This window comes from Mustela lutreola, chromosome 1 (assembly GCF_030435805.1).
Source record: "Mustela lutreola isolate mMusLut2 chromosome 1, mMusLut2.pri, whole genome shotgun sequence".
NCBI classification, from domain to species: domain Eukaryota; kingdom Metazoa; phylum Chordata; class Mammalia; order Carnivora; family Mustelidae; genus Mustela; species Mustela lutreola.
Window position 1 is genome coordinate 132,495,638 of NC_081290.1, and position 19,590 is coordinate 132,515,227.

General features: G+C 32.7%; 1 protein-coding gene across 2 annotated transcripts in view; it reads right to left on the bottom strand.

Moving 5' to 3' along the window:
- The window catches only part of FSTL5 (follistatin like 5), a 763,963-nt gene extending 747,444 nt beyond the window's left edge, over positions 1-16,519 (bottom strand). For both annotated transcript variants that reach the window (XM_059174403.1, XM_059174392.1), the window contains exon 1: positions 15,838-16,519. The gene's annotated coding sequence lies outside the window, so the exon portion shown is untranslated. The remainder of the gene's footprint in view (positions 1-15,837) is intronic.
- Between the last annotated feature and the right edge of the window lie 3,071 nt (positions 16,520-19,590).

Below are 19,590 nucleotides of genomic sequence, written 5' to 3' on the forward strand. Positions count from 1 at the left end.
GTGGGGCTCGATCTCAGAATCCTGAGATCATGGCCTGATCCAAAACCGAGTCTGGCTTAACTAACTGTGGCTCCCTGGCACCCCTAAAATGATGACTTTTTATGTGGGATATTTTTGCATTAAATTTCTGTGAATATACAATGAAATAGTAGTTTATGCTGTATATTAGCATAGAGATAAATAAACTAAAAATATGTTACTATTGCACTATAGTAACTAAAATTTTTACTTTTTTGTTACTGAAATACATCAAATTATAATAATTCCTTATTTATATAGCATTATAGTGAAGGAAATTATAATGATTTTCTGGAATTCAGACCTTAACCCATTAAGTATGTAATGTTATTTTCTTTCTTATACTTGAATGAGGCTATCTATATATTTATATCATCTCCATCTTTCTCTGTGTGTCTCTGTATATCTATCTATCTATCTATCATCATCATCATCACTGAATGTATCTAAAGAATGGTTGCTCTTTAACTGAAGTAACTAAAATTTTGGGGTGAATCTATTTTTTTAGAAAAATCAAATATAGAGTTTCCTTTCTAAAATAAATTCCTTAATAATGACATTCTGTCATAATTCCCATGTTCCTTATAAAAAGGAGTAAAAACAAATATGTTCAGATCTCTGATTTTCTACCATAAAATTACTAACTGCCCATAAAATAAATCACTATGTTTATAGCTAAACATAGCTTTGTTTTATAGCTAAAAATAGCTTTGTTTTACATTATCTTAATGTCTAGCTCATTTTATAAGTTTTAGGTTGCAGAAGTTTGCATAGATAGTACATATCCCATGCTAGATAGCCATGTAGCCAGCCAACACTCGATCCCCTATTGTAATCATCTTATATTAGTGTGACACATTTGTCAAAATTAATAAATCAAGACAAATATATTACTATTAACTAAAGTTAATAAAATCCATACTTTATTCTGACTTCTTTAGTTTCACCTAATGTCTTTTTCCTTTTCTAAGATCTCATTGAGGACATCGCATTACATTTAGTTATTATGTTTCTCTAGACCCTTCTTAACTGTGATTTCACTAATTTTCTAATTTTCACTTTTTCAAAATTTTGTAAATATTCTTATCTGGCAATTAGTTTCCAAACATCTTCTTGGGTCACTCTGACTCACTTAACATTGAAATGTTTCTTTTCAAATAATACCAATCAAGTCTAACATTAAGAAACATTTCACACGAAGCTGTTTTCACAACAAGTAAAAACTGGATTTTAAAACTATGGTGGTTCTTTGATGCTTGGTTTTTCTAAATGGTCCTATAATAAAAGCTGTAAGGTTTCTTTGTAGTACAGAATTATAAATTTACTCTATTGCCATGAGAAAATTTAAAAATAGAGTGAAAAGTACAAATTGAATTCACATTTTTATGCATCATTTAAGTTAAAATTCTATTTGATATCAATCCACTATCCTTTCTCTGAAGAAGTTTTCTAGAAGAATTTTTTATTATTTGTACTGTTTCCTTAGTTTGTCTATTTCTTATTCATTTGTATTTACAAAATTAATGTTCTAACTATATAGACCACTTAGGTACGTGACAGGCATTTGTACCTGTATGACTGACCCACCCTCATTACCTAAATCACAATCTGATTTACCTAGAATACGGCAGATTACTGGTCAACATTAAGCTAAATTTGATAACTAAAACTAATACATATATACTTAAAAATTGAAACTATCAGAACTTTACCATTCTAGATGAGTTTATAAAAGATCATTCCGTACTAGTTAACCAATTCTCCCCTCAGATAAACACAGTAAATGTATCATTAAAAAATTCTCAGACACAATTCAAAATAAAATGAGATAAGATGCACTATTAGTATTTTTTTAGTGTGATAATTATTGTGTCATATTAACTCCTTTTATGTCTCCAGTTAGTTAGAACTCTATTGCATTTTCAACCATTATATTTAGTATGTGAATGACTCTAGTGGCTCATCAACTTTTTTTTTAAATTTTTTTATTTCTTTTCAGTGTAACAGTATTCATTGTTTTTGCACCACACCCAGTGCTCCATGTAATCCATGTCCTCTCTAATACCCACCACCTGGTTCCCCCAGCTCATTAACTTTTAATATATTCCATTGAAAATGTACTTATCGACATATTAGTAGGTATAAAAATTTCAATGTACTTGGGGATTTTAGTGGATATATCAATTATAAATATAAATAAATAGAATATAAAATAGAATAGTACTTATTTTAAGGTAAACATGATTATTCACTCTCTATAATAAATCATCATGTATGTAGTTCACCCTCCAAACCCCCAAAGAGATAATCATTTTTATCTTAAGCATTTAAAAGTATTACACAAGGTAGCCAAAAAATGATCTGAAATTTCTTGAAATCCATGTGACTTAGTACCATACTTTGGATTTTTGAGTCAGGCATTATTCACTTATATTTCCTGAGGAATGACTACCAAGCCACTTTACAAGTGAATACAACTTATATAATTTGAAATTCTAAGTGCTGTAAGGATTACCAAAAGTAAATTCTGAAGAAATACCACGTGTATTACCCAGCCTGAAAAGCATATATATTAAAAAACAAGTGTTTGACATTACTCTACCAAAGTTTGTCAGGAAAAATACTGCAAATTAAAAATCAAAACCTTCTGTATGTATGATTACCATATGATAACAGGTATAAGATTCACAAACAGACTTCTAGCATTCACAAGTACAGCTCTACCCCAAAATGAAATGTCTGAAAGTATCTTGTTCGGGATTATACACAAAAATCTGGAAGTGTGCAGTGACTGGAATGAACTCCATACACAGTTGAGTCTAACCTCAATTAAAATTAAAAGGATTCATCTCTGTTTTCTCATTATTAAATTAATAATAATTAAATTATTAAATGATAATAAAGATTCCTTCTTCTCAAAAGTCAATGTAGATTCAGTTAATTTTTCTATATATTTTATATATATCGGTATAGATACATATTTGATTTTTATTAGAAAAATAATAACTTTTTTAAGAATACTTTTGTTCCTATAAAAAAACACCTTATGATTTACTTAATTTGTAAGTCAGTTTCAATATAATATCTAGTCTGACATATTTCTAAGATAAAATATTTAAAATATAACAGAAATAGAAGTCCTGATACTCTCTCATTTGATTATAAGAATTGAATGAAAAACCCAGATAAGATTACATTAATAAATCTAGTTTTAGGGGTGCCTGGGTGGCTCAGTGGGTTAAAGCCTTTGCCTTCAGCTCAGGTCATGATCCCAGGGTACTGGTATTGAACTCCATATGGGGCTCTCTGCTAAGCGGGGATCCTGCTTCCTCCTCTCTCTCTGCCTGCTTCTCTGCCTACTTGTGATCTCCGTCAGTCAAATAAATAAATAAAACCTTTAAAATAAATAAATAAATAAATCTAGTTTTATTTTCCTTTAAATTAAGAAAAGTTTTAATGCATGGTGATTTTGCTTTTACAAAACTGTAGAATTTCTTTATTAAAAAATAATGAATAATCAAGATTGCACTGGTATACTATCTTTGTTTAGAATCTTAGATATTCAAGACATGAGTCACTTTGAAGAAATCTTACCTACTTGAGAAACCCAAGTGCTTTCTAGAAAAATGTGGTGGGCCTAATGTATTTTTATTTAAGACCTTAAACACTGAAAAAAATCAGCTTTCATGGAAAATATGACTAAAATTATAGAATTCTTAATATATAGTCCTAGGGCACACACCTTTTTTGCTGTCAAATTATCAAAATCATAAGATGTAACACTATGATCAAATATCTCAAGCATTATTAGCTTCAATCTATTGTAATCATTATAGAAAATAATACAGCAGTAGCCATTTCTAAACTTAAGCATAATCATTTGATTTTACCAAGTAATTCAACTTCTGGGGAAATTTTAAAATAACAACAAAAGCTTCGAATGGATTTCAAATATACCTTTTCAAAGTTTATATATCACTCAATATTCATGTAAAAACTGCATGCTAACAATTAATAATATGTAAATTTTACTAAAATGCATATTTAATATGATCTCAATAAATCATATATATAACTATTAAATTTTAACTGTCCTATGGAAAATGGCAATTAATTCCAAAAAATGTCATTATGAAAGAAAAGAATCTATTAATTTATCATTAGTCAGGACAGAGTAATACTATCACACTGAAACCATGTTAAGAAGTTATTAGTACAGGGTGCCTGGGTGGCTCAGTTGGTTAAGCAACTGCCTTTGACTCAGGTCATGAACCTGGAGTCCTGGGATCAAGTCCTACATCGGGCTCCCTGCTCGGCAAGGAGTCTGTGTCTCCCTCTGATCTTTCTCCTCTCATACTCTCTTTTTCATCCTCTCTCTCTCTCTCAAATAAATAATTAAAATCTTAAAAAAAAATAGTTACTAGTAATAAAATTTGCCTTCCTTTTCAAGAATGCTGCTATATAATAACTCATTCTTAAAAATCCATGCTAAGTTTTCAGTTGAACCTTTGGGAAATATTTAATACTTTCTGATGCAGAGGAAAAAAAATTAAAATTTTAATTTGAAAAATGTTTTAATTTACCAAGTTTTATATTTTCAGAAAAACTCTGGAAAATTGTGGAGCAAGTCCTAATCAAAAACAACATGAGATTTCCTAATTTCAAATTTATGAAATATATAAAAATGGAACTTGACTCTCAGTATGAAATTGCTAATTGAAAACATCAGGACTGCTTAGGAATTGCTAAGGATGGATGTCCTCTACCTTTGTGCTTTTTTGGTTTTTGGAAGTTTAGAAGGATGCCACCACAGGTTCTTGCTAGAACACAAACCTATGTTTAAGTCCAGTGTATCTAAGCTAACCAGTAACATTTTCGGATAGAACCCAACTTATTCTTAAGGCTATCACAGATTTGGGCCACCTGGGTAGCTCATTCAGTTAAACATCTGCCTTCAGCTCAGATCATGATCCCAGGGTCCTAGGATGGAGTCCTGCATCAGGCTCCTTGCTCAGCGGGAAGCCTGCTTCTCCCTCTCCCTGACTCTCTCCCTGCTTCTGCTCTCTCTGTCAAATAAATAAATAAAATCTTTAAAAGACTATTACAGATTTAATTTAAGCCAACTAATGCTTTATAGCATTGAAGCATTAAAGCATACTAGGCGTCTATTTCTGATGTTCTTTTTTCTGGATCAAGGACCCTGTGCTAAGATCTAAAAAGTGGGGCAGGAAAGATTTGTTACCACAGAGTGGGGTCTTTATCGTGTTCCAACAATTTATAAATCAAACCTGTTTACCTTCTATTATAAATAGGACCCCCCAAAATTGGGAGAAATGGTGAAGCTTCTTTAAGTGTTTAAATAACCATGAACCTCACAATTTCAAAAAGGTTATGTTGCACTTAAAGATATATCCATTCCCTACATATGAAAAAGACAATTTTTGAGGGAAAGCAAAGTGACAAAGAAAGGTAGTATCAAAATATCCTTAATGCCTTCTTGAGCTCCCTCTACTGATTTTTAGACAGTTGTTAAACTGACAGAGATTTTTTAACAAGACATATATACTTATCAAGATGTCCAATCGAGTGCCAAGATCAAGGGTTGTTTTCACAGCTGGGCACAGAATTTTACTCCAGACATTATCAATTAAATTGTACTATTTGTGCACAGACAGGAAAACAAACTCAATGAAAGATTTTCCCCATCCTCAGGCTTCAGTAAATAAAAAATAGGACACCTGTCCAAAGAAAATAAAAATAGAGGGTATTTATTTTAAATCTTTGTTGTCATTAATTGTAAATATATATAGACTTAAAATTCAAAGCATTTCTAGAATTTTTTCTCTTCATTTTTAAAAATTTTTACGTCACTTAATAACTTTATGAGAAATCTCACCAAAAGAAGTAATTTAGGGAAAGCATTGCTACAATTTGTGCAAGTTCTTTCAAGTCATACTTTTTGGTTTTTTGTAAATGCACCAACTTTTGAGATTCTGCCAAAGGACTGAGATGTTGTGCATCTAATTGTTGTATTTATTTCATAAAGTTGTGGATGTATCTAGATCACATTTCTTTTGCATTTTCCTTACATGGTCCCATGATGTCATACTTTTTAATAAACATTGTGGTTTCTCAAGCATGTGCACAAATGCAAAAGGCATGCTAAGCATTTCTCCTCCCCTAATAATGCCATAGTGTCTAGGATAATGAATCACTTGACATAAATACCAGCTCACTGGGTCAGTGCCTCAAAGGACCATAGATTTTAAAGCCCTTAAGTTTTCTATGAAAGAATGTGAAGTTCTGAACAAATAAGCTATACAATGCAGAGTACAAACTAGTTTTCAGAAATTAGCTTCAAGTCCCAGAATTTGGTTGCAATATCTGCTCTGTATAGTGCATTTAAAAGCGGAAGGAAAAATTAATCTAAATAACACATTTCAAACATATTGTAGTGCCAAGCAAAGAAGGATGCTAATTTTCACTAACAAAAAAAAAAATCAAAAATTAAAAAAAATAATTTTTATCATGATGGGAGCTTTTGGATTTTGACAATAATTTGACATTCATAAATGGAAGAGATATGCTAAGGAATACATGTAAATGGCCAACAGTACATGAAAAGTTGTTCAACATCACTAATCATCAGGGAAATGCAGACTGAAACCACTATGAGCTATCACCTCACACCTGTTAGGAGGTCTATTATCAAACAAGGGAAAAAAAAAGCAAAAACCAATAACCCTGTGCATTGTTGGCAGGAATGTAAAATGATATAGGCACTATGGAAAACAGTATGGACATTCCTTAAAAGTTTAGAGTATAAATATCATATGATCCACTGATCCAACTCTTTCTGGCTATTTATCCAAAAAATTAAAAGCAGCATCTCAAAGAGATACCTTCATCCTCACATTCATTGCAACATTATTCACAATATCCATAAGGAATGTCAGTTTATCAGAAACTACTTAATGGGTACCACAGAATGCCAAAGTTGGCACCCAAGATAACCCCTACCTTCGATACCACTTTTATTCCTTAGTAATCTTTTTCCTGTTTAACTTTTGATGGTGACATTTATTACTAACAGACATGAACTTCTGTCTGTATTAGTTTGCTTATTGTCTGTCTTTCCTCAGAAAGAATAGGGTGGGAACTTTATATATCATTCTCACTCAATTCCCAGCACCCCAAAGGGCACCTGAAACACAGTAAGCACTTTTTAAGAAAATTACTGTTTATTAAATTTAAAATTGAATTGATATACTAGTTAATTTTCTTTAGCTTTTGTCAAGATAAAATTACCATAATTGTATGAAAACTATAAAAGATGTAAGTGCAATAAAATTTTTTATATAATAAATGTAAATAAAATAATTACCTAAGTATTTATCAATTTTTAGACCAAATAAATAAGAACAAAATTATTAGTATCAGAAATGTGATATTCTTTTAAAGATGACATTCTTTTAAAATGTAAAGTTTTTCTTTCAAAGTAAATATAATTTATTGCACCATTTTCACTTTCTATATAATATATAAAGCATAATATTAAATATAAATCCCTGATTTGCATGGAAAGATTCTATGTTGCATAAATAAGATAATAATAATAAACCCTTTGTGTGATTTTCAATTCGTCAGAGACCAAAGGCAAAAAAAATAAATAAAAACAGAATAGATTAATAAAACCTAGAATCTAAAAACATTAACCAATCCATGAGCACAAATTACATGTACAAAACATAATAGAGGCAGACATAAAGGATAAACTTCAATGAGGACTGTATAATATGTAAATGAAATAATTTTAAACCACAGAGTTTTGCACACATGGAAGGAATTCCTAGGGTTCTTCCTTTAAAAAGACCTTAAGATTAATTAGGAAGAACAACCTAAGTCACATAAAACATCCAAAAGCCACACCAGACTGTTCATTGCATAGTTCAGGTCATAAATGCTGGAGATTAGGGGACAACAGCAATAGAGAAAAGGTTCTAAGGTTCAAGCAGAACTTAGGTCAGAATTCTTACATGCATCCCAATGACCCACAGTCTTGTATAATCCCCTCATCTTGTGTGTAGGTAGAACTTTTAACTTGCTTTTGACCAAAGGAAGATGACAAAATGATACAGTGTTTTTGTGGTTATTACATTATATGGAAAGGAGGAGAGATTTAAGACATAATTAGGGTTCCAAGTCAGCTAACCTTATGTTATCAAAAAGGGGGTTATTGTAGTTGGATCTGACCTAATGAGATGGGCCCTTTAAAAGCAGATGTATAGATCAGAAACTGAAGGAATCAGTGAAATTTTTATCTGGCCTTGACAAAATAAACTTTCATGAATTCTGAGCTGAAAAGAAAGAAAAGAAAAAGAAGAAAGAAAGAAAGAAAGAAAGAAAGAAAGAAAGAAAGAAAAAGAAAATCTTACCTATGACCAGTGATCTTAGAGGAGGAACCTCGTCTCAAATAAGATCCCACTCCTGGCTGAAAACTTGATGTGAGATTCTAAGCAGAGGACCCAGCTAGTCTGAACCCAGACTTGTGACTCATGGAAACTGAGATAATAAATGCTTAAACCACTGAGGTTATGACAATTTTTATACAGCAACAGAAAACAAATATGTACATGTGAAAAAAATACAGATCTTGGTGATATCCAAGGTGATGCTGACTTGACATTAATTGCAACAAAAACTGGACCTCTGGAAAGCACATATGAGCACAATGTGCTCTTATATTATTAAAAAACTTGGCTGGAAATAAAGAAGTGAGATGTAGGTGGAGATTCTTGAACACACAACAGTGCAGACAGGACACTCATTTTGTACAGAGGAAAGGAATCATACTTTATATTTTGACCCATCTCTGTTTTACATACGTGCATTGCACACATGAGAAAATTGAAAATCAAATTGATTACTCGCAGGCTATAGAACCAATAACAACAACAAATAGAGAATTTCAACTTAATAGAGTAAAAAGTAGCAATCCACTGATGATTTCTGAAGACCACAGTGATAGTTAAAAGCTTACTTTACAAGACCAGTGCTCTAACCCCTGAGCTATGGAGCCTAAAAGCTTACTTTAACAGAGAGGAATCCAGAAGAGTTATGAAGTCTGTATCAGTGAAAATAGTAATATTAATCAGGCAGCTGGTTTCAGACAGAGCTTGGTCCGAGTCCCAACTCTGTAGGCAATGTCACTCTTTAAGCTTTGGTCTTTCACTATCTACCTTATACGGTGTTGTGCATATAGAATGTAATGATGTTTATAAATACTTAGCATATTGTATGATACACTATGAATTGCTAAAAAAATTACTTTCTATTTTTGTCATCTGTTATTATCACTGCAGGAAGAAATAAGAATCAGGGAGATCAATGTAGAGAGTGTCAAAATAATTTCTATTGAGATGGGATAGTGTGGGTCAAGGTAAAAGTGATAAGATGAAGGAATAGCAAATAGGAATTAGGTAAAGTTATATAACAAAGGGAAGAATGTCAAAACTTGGGGAGTCCCTGCATATAGTATAGTAAGAATGATGTATGTTTAAAACACCTGTGAGTTTTTCAGACCTAGGTGAATAAGAAAGTGTGTCATTAACTGACAGGCAAAAAAATTAGGATGGGAGACCACATTAAGGATGAGATGATAAGTTCATGGAGTTTGTGCTGTCACCATGAAATCAGAGTTAAAATGTCCAGCAGACCTTTTTAAATACATTAATGGAGTTCATATCTGGGCCAGAGCTATATATTTGGAAGATATCTGTGAAGAGAGAATAATTGTAACTGTTGGAGTGAACAGACTTCCTGCAGTGCTCCACAGAGAATGAGGAACAGCGAGTCAAATGAATAGTGTACAAAATGGTTCAGAAATGTCAAGATTAAAAACTTTTATCCCAGGCTTCATTTAAAAAGTAAAGCACCAATATTGCTAACTGATATGTAAAATATTTAATAAAAGCCGTATTGTCTTTCACGATTAAGTTAATTTCCTCTATAAATCAAACTTTTCTATCTCCTTTGGGATCCATTTAATAAGGACAACCCAAAACTTGGGTAATGAGGATTCACTATGGAATCTGATGCAACTCTGTGGCTCACCTGAGAAGTGTGTTATAATTATGGCCAGCAGTGTTCACCTCTTATCCTACTCAGTGAGCTTAATCCTCTATGAAAACAAAGAGCATCAGCTAGTGGTCAATGTTTCCCTTCATACCTCAAATAGAGTTAAAAAACAATAAATGCAGTATTTACTGGTTCCTAAGTGTTCAAGAACCACTTTAGACTACCTCTTTTTATTTTGATTGCTTTATTTCATCTCACAGTCTATTTAAAATATTAGTAGCTAACTAGTCTGAAGGTTTGAATAGGACACAAGTGGTAATTGCTTGAAGTGGGCTGAAGTTCAAGATGTCTTTATATTTGATATTCAGTAGGACTTTTTAGGGGGGGAACCTAGAACTCTTTAGACATATTAAAGTGTATTCTACTGTTCTTATTCTATTTAACTTGGAAAGGGAAATATTGTCTGTCCCTACTGCTATTAATGATCAATGAGATCAGGCAATGTAGCATCTTTCTAATATTAAATACAAAGGAAAAACTTCTTAAAACCTTTGTGCAGTCTAAAGTGTGTATACTAAAAAAAAATGCCATAAAATAATTTCTATATAACTTAATAATTAAGTGAAAGACTTGGAGAAAGAGTAAAGGTGGATTCACGTTTAGTAAATAAAGTCTCACAGAAAATGAATAGTTTTAAGTAAGACACACCCAGTTGAATATTTGACCTAAACAGAGGTGCTGGAGTGTACAGTATAGCTGCAAAAGGGATGAGTTAGGTATGATTGTCTAATCTACCTGTTCCTAGTTGTGTGATCAGAGCCTGGAGAGGTGTACAATTTTGATCTGAGTGTCTACTTTCTCATATCTCAAATGAGGACATTATGAATTTTTCAGTCATGCAAATGTTAGACTTAATGTAAATAAAATAGCCTAATATGAATAAAATATATACGTACATATATGTGAATAAAATATATGTATATGTATTAATACTTTGAATGGTATCTCTTTCTGTCTTCTTCTTGTCATAAGCAAGGCTCCAGGCTCAAAAACTTTATGCTCAAGTATTAATACGCAATTTACTGTGAGACAGCAAATGTGTTTATTAATCACAAATCACTCTCTTTCTTTGGAAAGATGAGTGCAACCCCCCTCCTTAATCCTAAAAGAGTCAGTTCAGAGTCTGGTTGATGTCCGGATCACAGCAATTACTATAGTTTGAGAAAAAGGGGCACATATCTACAGAGTACATGGGGGCATTTGCCTCTTCATGTTAGTAAAACATCTTTACTTTGAGGGTTTTAGAAATTATAAAAGATAAAGCCTTGATGGTCACTAGAACACTACCTAATGTATTTCATGGAAGTGGTCCAATCATGAAAGGCAAATTATTTCCATTTCATCATCATCTTTGGGGAACGTAGTTCAGACCTGTATGTTTTAATTGCTACTGTATGTATGTTTTAATTACTACCTTAGTGCTACTAACATAGAAAAAATACATCACTAAAGTAAGTTTCTCTTAACTGTCAATTACAATAGATATATTTAAATAAAATTGAACGAGAAAAGTGTTTTCAAATCTTTTGCGTTGTGTTTTAGAATTGCTAGCAGTGCTATGAACCAGTTATGAGTTGGAATAATATTCTCCGTATTGACATGCAAATGAACTCACTAAGCAACTACTTTGCTTTAGAGATTTACATAATTTGATACCAAAAGCTACATTAAATTAATATTAATTACTTGGTTTTAAAGCAAGAAAGTTGAGAGTGAAGCTGCTCTTCTTCCCACATTTTATGATATCTATGCATGAAAATACTGATATACAAGGAATCAAAATATCTTAGGTATAGGGATATTCCAGCTGTATCCCTTAGAAGTGCATGGCTTATTTCCCCAAAATGTATATGAAGTAAACCCGATGTATCTCTTTTAGAGACAGAAACTTTCAAATCCTTTATCAGCACTCATTTTTTTCAGAATCGATGTGATACTATAAACTCTTTATTACATACACATCAATTCTACTGCTTATTTCTGGCAAATTTTCATTTCCAGTTGTCCCTTCCCTTGCCAATCACACCATGAGAGCTTATGAATGACATTTTCGTGGCAAAAATTTGGTATGTACTAAAGTGTAACAGCCTAAATAAAAATAACAACAACAAAAAGACACATTTGCTACTAAAAATCTATATTGCATTATAGCTTGTTAAGTGAATTTTTTTTGTATTAAGTAGCATTTCTTGAACTTGCTTAAGATCATCCCACTGCAGGTTCGTGGTAGAGTACACCAAGAAATATATATGTATACACACACACACACTGTACACACAATGTACACACATACATACTCATTATATCACACACTCATACTATTATTTAATACTGTCTCTAAAAAAACATATTAAAACTCCTTGGAATTCTGAATTTATCAAAAATACTCTCTCATCTGCTATACTAATATTAACTTCCTCAGTACTAAGGTGATTAAAGCACAAAGGGACCAATTGTTTTGTTGTGAATGCTGTGGTGACCAATTTAATGGGAAAATTAGGATTTTCCACAAGGGACCCCACAGTTCACCTTAACTAGTCTAGGCCCAAAGGACAATGGAGGTGTTGAAGCAGAAGGTGATTAAGTCTGTTTGGTAAGATAATTGGTCACATGGCTGTTACAATAATGTTAACAACAGGAAGCATTTTTTCTGGCCTATTAGTTCACATGAGGGTTTAAAACTTTATAATACATTAAGTAATAAAAATACTAGAGTTATTAGGGGGATTGGGTTTGGGGCAGAATTGATAGAAATATATTATTGAAGGTGTTTTGGAATCATTTATAAATGAGAATTAAACATGAAAAATTGCTATTATTCAAAGAAAATTCTCAGTAAACTATAATTTGCATAATCTTTTAAGTATAATTTAAAAATTACTTTTAAAAAGTCAATCCCCTAAAACTTTTTAACACATTTCTGGTTTATTATCATTTTCTTTAATTCTCTACTGCACATGTTAGTTAATAGATTAAAAAAAAACTGTTTCATCTTTGTCTTAAATATTATCAAACTGCATAGTTATTCACCTTATCTATAAGAAAAAAAAGACATCTACCCAGTATTATCATTTTTAAAGTTTTGAGAAGCTCACTGTGTTTTAAGAAACCAAGATGCAATTAAGAAAGATAACTTGAGCTTGTCATGTGACATATAATTATATTAGTTCAGTAATTTTTCTATACATTTGGTAAAACTTCATCATCTTGGAGTAGAAACTGTTGCATGTACTTATAGAACCTATGCAATGAAATGATTTCATGCTTCAGCAGGCTATCTATAGTGCTATTGAATATTCCTTTGAATTTCACATGGACAAGTTGTAACTCCAAAATATGGTCATTTTTTGGTGTAGCAAAAAATTTATGAAGAGTCACCACATTTGAATATCTTTAATAGGTGTCCTCAAAGTTGGCAATTTTATTTGTTTACAGTAAGAGTTGTATTCTGTATCCAAACAGCATCCCCTATGTGCTAAGTTTGGGCTTATCATGGTCATCTAATTATCTAATTTTATCTTACCTCAGAACTAAGATATAAAAGCTAATAATGTAAAAAATAATCAAGAAAAATGTTTTTAATATTTTAAATTTTAAATCTCATTGAAACTACTTCACTAGTTTCATGATTGACAATAGCATGCTTTGATTTTAGTGCTTAACCATCTCCCTGTGACAACACTAAACTCATCTGAAAGAATTCCTGATACTGGTAGTTCAGGGGAGCTGTTTATACTCAAACAAAGATACACATCTTTAAAAACTTTATGAAAAAAGAAATCAATGAGATACTGAAATACATTTAGGTAAGCATAGTGTTTATTTCTGTTCTTGACTTTCCAGTAAGTTATAAAATTAAAAATAAATTGATATTTCAGTAAAGAAAAGAAAACTGAAATTAAAAGAAGCCGTTTGAAATTCCATAGTCAGAGTACTTATACTCACATAGTTTTAAAAAGAAAATTTCAAAATGTATCGAAGAAAATAATTATTCTAAATTAATTTAAAGGAGGATGTTTGGTAGGAGTTTCATGGCCTAGTGTTTCGTATATCTTCCTTTGCCTCTCTACCTGTTCAGTGTTTAAAAATTTTGTATCAATATTTAATGTATGATCACATGACTGACAGGAATCCTACAAAGAACAATCTGCTCGGGGTAAAACATGAGAACAACTTAAGGGCGTTTACATTTAGCCTGTAGTGTTTGCAATAATATCCATTTCTTGTAACAATCACTCTCATGTAGGACTGTGCTGTAAATAAAATAAAAAATCTCTATGCAGAGGAACTATTTTAAGTCATAAACTTTAAAGCTGAAGTTCATACTTGGTAAGTGTAATGCAACTAGAGCAGAAATTTTTATGATAATTTTAAATAGCCAAATATATAAACTTAAATTAACATACTCTTGAGTATGCTGAAAAACACAGCCCTAGTCAGTTGAATGATACTTATTAAGTCTGAAACAGCTTATATTTTACAAGCTCCTATTAAGATAGGATGTCTAGTTGCAACCTGATCTCTCTCCCTGGAAGGTAAACCTCTCCTCTATATTTTTCCAGCCATCATTTATTCTTATTCTAATGTCACTAAATGACATAAACAAAAATTAATAATTCTATTTTTCAGACAATCATCATGCCTGTCAAATAAAGTCATGAATAGTAATAAGAAATACACAGAGCACAGTTAACTTCCATCATTTAATAATTGTTCACTATGAGAAGTACTGTTCAGTGGTTTTCTGTACTGAATTCTTTCTTCATACACACTCAAACCACATTGCCAATTGACAAAAGGAACATAGCTTCAAAAGAAAATCTCCTAAGTAGAGAAAAGCTCTCTGTTAAACATGCAAGAGGTTAAACATTGCTGAAATAGCGAGACATTTTCTCAGCCCACGCTTCCCAGTTCCATTCAATTACCAACAGCAGTAGCGGCTATAATACAAGCTAATACTGTATTATTAAATCAGAGCTTCCCATTTACATCCACCTCTAACCTGAGGGGGTGGGGAGTGGAAGACATTTACTAGTCAATAGCAGAATAAACAGCCCCCAACTTGGAAATACACATGACCTTGGGGTGTAGAATTCTCAGAGACTGAGTTTCACAAGTTTTATTTGGATCTACTGCATAATAACACATCTAATGCACCCAACATGGTATAAATGCTCTTTATCCCTCCCACCTCCCCTCCAAAAATGCTAAGAGAACTCTGTACTTTGTAGTTTATGCCATAGATCTCAGAAGTAATCTTGATTAATCAGAGATTAATCCACTCAAATATTTTTTTAAAGATAACATTTGTTTTAAACAACTTGTTGGTTGATTTATTTAATGTAATTTACTAACATATTTGGGGCTTGCATTGAATGTTTCTTGTTTCTCAAGCCATGCTGGAAGTGTTGCTCTACACATATTTATATTTATAAACCAGATGTAACCTGATGACATTAACTTCACACACATACACACCCTCAACTTTCCCCTCTAGGATTCAGTGCTTAATCACCAACTGATGTTCTTGTAATAAGAATAGTAGTAGTAATTATTAAAATAATTATTGCAATCATTGCCAAAAGTCCCGTTTCAAATTATAAAAATCACAACTTGCTTTTTAAATTTTAGTACTCTGCACCCCCCCCCATTTGTAATAATTTATAATATTCTTTTTCTTACCTTATTTTAAGAGTCAAAAAAGTCTCCCAGAAAGATTCCTAAATCGTGTGGATATATAAATCACAATAATAACAATAGTTTTAAAAAAACCCTAAAAGATCGTTTCAGCTGGGAAAAGAGGAAAATAGTTTGGTCTAAAACTATAGAAATCTCCAAAGTCACGCTTGAACGGGAGCCTAGGTGGCAAACAGAGGACTCTCTCCCACGTCGGATACCACACTCCTTTGTCAAGTTGATATGGTCCTGCTGGTGAAGCGGGTCCCGCAGGGCACAGAGAGTGCAAGAGGGCGTTGCCTCGAGATGCTAGAGCAACCCGTCCGCTCGCGTCCCAGGTTCAGCACCGACAGCGCAGTGGACAGCACCAGCTCCTCTCACCTCCAGTTTGTCTCAGTCACTGAACCAGGCTGATTCTCGCGCCTCCTCCCACAGCAAAAGCGGCTGCCACTCAACCCGGGTGTGCCCCGCCCCCATCATCTGACGTAACTATTTTGCATACCAACTCCCTGAGAGGTGCGGGGCCGCCCCTTTGACTGGGCTTACTGCTAGGGTCAGCTGAGGCAATCGAGACGACAAAATCCAGGTTATTGAGCAACGTTGGTTTCATTGGACTTCATGATCGGTCCAGAATAAACTAAATGCTTTTGGCGTGGCCTGAGCTTTTCCCTTCGCTGGGACTGCCGTTTCTGTGCGCTCTAAAGATCGCTGCTGGCACAGCTTTGGCAGAAAGCAGGGGCGGAGGGTGGGGGCAAAGGAGCATTGAGAGGAGAGGCTGGGGAGGCGGGAGGAGAAGGGACTTGGGATTGGAATGACTCTAACCACTCTAAAAAAAAAATCCCCGCTCCTTTTGATCTCCCTGGCCAAACTTTCCTCCTGCTCCCTATCATTTGTTTACTGGAAAGGATGGGTTTGGTGTTCCGTTCCCTTTCCTCGGTTCACGGAGCTGCTAGAGGGAGTCGCTGCAGCAGAAACTTGTCCTGGAGGGGAAAAAAAAAAAAAATGCTCTGAACACTGGAAGAAAATGTGAAAACTGGCTATGCTTATCATCATTCGTAAACATTGTTTTTCTTATTTTTTTATGTGAATGCTGTATAGTATATATCAAGTATTCACGTGTTCTTATAAAATCTATGGAAGCTTCCCTATTCATTCTTATGATTTAAATACATCATCAAGCTATGTGAAGTTGGAGATTCCAGGGTTAAAAAAAATCATTTAATAATGAAAAAAAGTGAAAGTTCTCAGCTTCAACTTCCACTGCCCAAATCCTGAAGGTTATGTAATATTTATTATGTCTAATATATCAATTGTTCTATGAAAGATGGGGTATGCTGGAAGCATTTCATAGCCTTTAGCAATCCTCTCAGAGTATGTGATGTTTCTTGTTCCTTTGAGGCTCTAAGGGCCTTGACAGCAAGAGAAAGGGGGGCTGCCATGCCAGATTCCTGACTGCTTAAACTTGTAAACAAACACTTTTAGTGAACTGAAGCAATCAGTCATCTAGAAAGGTCATTATTCACATCCTGTCCACATGTGTCACCTACAGTCCTGTACAGGTAAGTACAGGACTTACCTGTACAAAGAAATAGACAAATTAAATTAAGCCCAAATTTTCTTAAGTTGGATAAAAATATTTTCATAAACAAAGTTATTTATTCAAGAAATATCATAGCAATCAATACATTGTTTTTTTTTTTTATCAAAATACATACCCTGATATTCCCAGAGTCTAATGTAATTCTGCACTTTATCCACCCATGAGTGTTTTCAGGGACTTTGATGAAATTAGTACAGTTGTCTATTTTCCTATCAAGAAACATAATTAATAAAATTGATTTTCTGTAGTATTTAAGAAATTATTTGAGGAAGAATATTTATTGTGTGGGTATATGTACCCAAATCCTTTCCTGAAAGTTAGCTAAATTGAAAAAAAAAAAAACAAAAATAAAAAAAAAAAAACAACGATAGTTTTGCTTCTGAGGGAACATCTTTTTTCTCCTTTGCATCCACATAAACTTTCCTTTCCAGCCTTATTAAAGCATTTGTCAGTTCCTTTCCTAAATATTCAGTTCCCTGGGAGTATCCCCCAACAGATCTAGGCAGTAATGGCTGCATTCCAGGTAATCTGCAATATTTTATTTTCCTCTGACTGCTATTGATTTTATATAAATATATAAATGACTAGTGCATGCCTTTTTGCACTGTTCATTGCACACGCACACACACACGCACACACACACATACACTCATACATACACATCCCAAAAGCACTTCAGTTCCCAAAGTGATTTTATAAAGGTGTCAGACACCAATGTAGGGCATAAAAGATGGTATTTAGGGGTAGAAGGGCATTCTACAATTATAATTACAATGAATATTCTGTACTTAGGCTGAGCAAAGCACACATGTCATGCTTCTTTTAGAAATGTCACATGGCATATTTTGGTCTGCTTCATGCCAGCATGCCAAAATGGCAAGAAGACGTAAAAGTTCACTGTGAAAATATATAGCGTGCATTATAAAAATTCTTATAAAATTTCAACAAAGCCCGTGTCATATGCTGTTTAATAGACACTATTTTTCAGTTCACTTCAGTAATCTATTGTTTGGGGCTATGAATTAAATTAAGGCAAGCATAATATTATTCAAAAGCCTAGGAGGATAAAATGGGAAAAAAATATGTTTCAAATGTTTCAAATATGAAAAAAAAAAGGAATCATTTTTCTTACTGTGTTGGGGTCAGGGGAGAAAATAAAAGGGAAAAAAAAGAAAAGAAAAGAAAAGAAAAGAACTAGAACTAGGAGGACTGAATCTTCCTAAGTGATTCTAGGTTTTGTTCTGTCATACATTAGCTGTGTGACCAAGATCTAGTTATTTAAACTGCTATATCATACTCATCATTTGTAAAATTTGAGGATTTTATTATACTAAATTATCTCTAAAGTTCCTTACATATCTGTCATCCTGTGATTCTACAGTAGAATTTTAAAACTTCATAAATTTCTATACTATAGTTATACTGTGATAGAATTCAAGATCTCAAGAACCTTCCCCTTAGGTAGGATGAATTGGCATCTGGTTACAAAGACTGTGAAAATGGTACCTTAGGGTAATTAGTTTGGGAGGTGTGCAAAGAAGATGAGTAACTAGGACAAAGGATGAGGTTAAAAGAAGTCAAAAAAATAAATTTTACCTATCCAGAAAGAAATTAAGAGAGGACTGGGGGAGTCTGTTAGTTACTTTTATATAAGCAATATTACAATATCCTCACATATACTCATAATTATTGTTTAGGATATTTAAATAATTGTAAAGCAACAATAAAATGTAATGCATGCAGTCATTAGGTGGATTTTTAGTTGTAAATTGTCATGGGAAAGATGACTAAAATATTAAGTAAATATGAACAAGGAAAATATTTTAAAGCTGAATGACCAACATGTACTTAAGGATTTTAATTTAAGTAATTTACATGAACATATTAAAATGTAATACACAGAAATTATGAAGTTCATTGTGTTGCTGCCTTGTGAATGTGTATTTATACTTGTATATAAGATTTACCTTTTAATCATATTGCTTTTTGCTTCTTTATTTTTGGGCTTCTGTAGCATCATCAAATTTTATAAGCTCCTTTTTGAATTATAATTATTTTAATGTATTTGTAGTACATCAGAAATATAAATACTCTAAAGATATTAACAGTGTATGCCTTGTTAATTTATCTTTTTGCATCAATTATGAGAAGGTTTGCTG